Consider the following 763-nt stretch of genomic DNA (forward strand, 5'->3'; position numbering starts at 1 on the left):
AAGATCAAAGGTGGGAGAAGGGGATAACAGAGGCTTAGATGGTTGGATGGCATCACTGACTCGATGGACATGAGTTTGAGCAAGCTCCAGGAGTTGGTGATGGACGGGGAAGCCTGGCGTGCTGCATTCTATGGGGTCACAAAGAGTTGGACACAACTGGCTGACTGCACTGAGTAGATACACATACCAAAAGGACAGTAGAACCAGTCTTATCCTTGCCCAAGGAGAGTGAAAAGTGTGTCTACTTTTCTCATTTATTTGTATATGTTGCAAGATTTGTGGTTGTCAGCTGGAGCTCCTTAGTTGAAGGAGCCAAAACTGGAGAATGTGGGCATCGATCCCACTACCTCTCACATGCTAAGCGAGCGCTCTACCACTTGAGCTAATTCCCCACCTTCATACTTATGTTTTTTCCTCTAGCTTTTCAGAGTACCATCCCCACTGTATTTACTCTTCTGAGCAGCCTGAACTTCAGAAAATTTCAAGGTCCTTAAGACTGAACTGACTGTCTCATGCACAGGGATAGCAAAGCAAAATCCATCTTGATTGACTGACAGACAGTGGGTATTGTAAGATACCTGAGCTTAAGTTTTGTAAAGTGGAAAAGAAAAGTCACCACTGACTGGTGTTAGTACCATGAATGTGGGGGAGGAAATTAGTAATTTGTCTCACAGATTTTTCATGAACTAAGCAAATATCTATTTCATTTTCAACTATGATTTATTAATGATAGGAACCAATTTTTTAAAAAATTTCCTATTTC

General features: G+C 41.8%; 1 non-coding gene across 1 annotated transcript; it reads right to left on the reverse strand.

Moving 5' to 3' along the window:
• Nucleotides 1-319: 319 nt before the first annotated feature.
• On the reverse strand, nt 320-392 carry TRNAA-AGC. Its single transcript has one exon. It is a non-coding gene; the product is annotated as a tRNA-Ala (tRNA).
• Nucleotides 393-763: the final 371 nt, after the last annotated feature.

The sequence above is a fragment of the Bison bison genome, unplaced genomic scaffold, assembly GCF_000754665.1.
Source record: "Bison bison bison isolate TAMUID 2011002044 unplaced genomic scaffold, Bison_UMD1.0 scf7180017860731, whole genome shotgun sequence".
Taxonomy (NCBI): domain Eukaryota; kingdom Metazoa; phylum Chordata; class Mammalia; order Artiodactyla; family Bovidae; genus Bison; species Bison bison.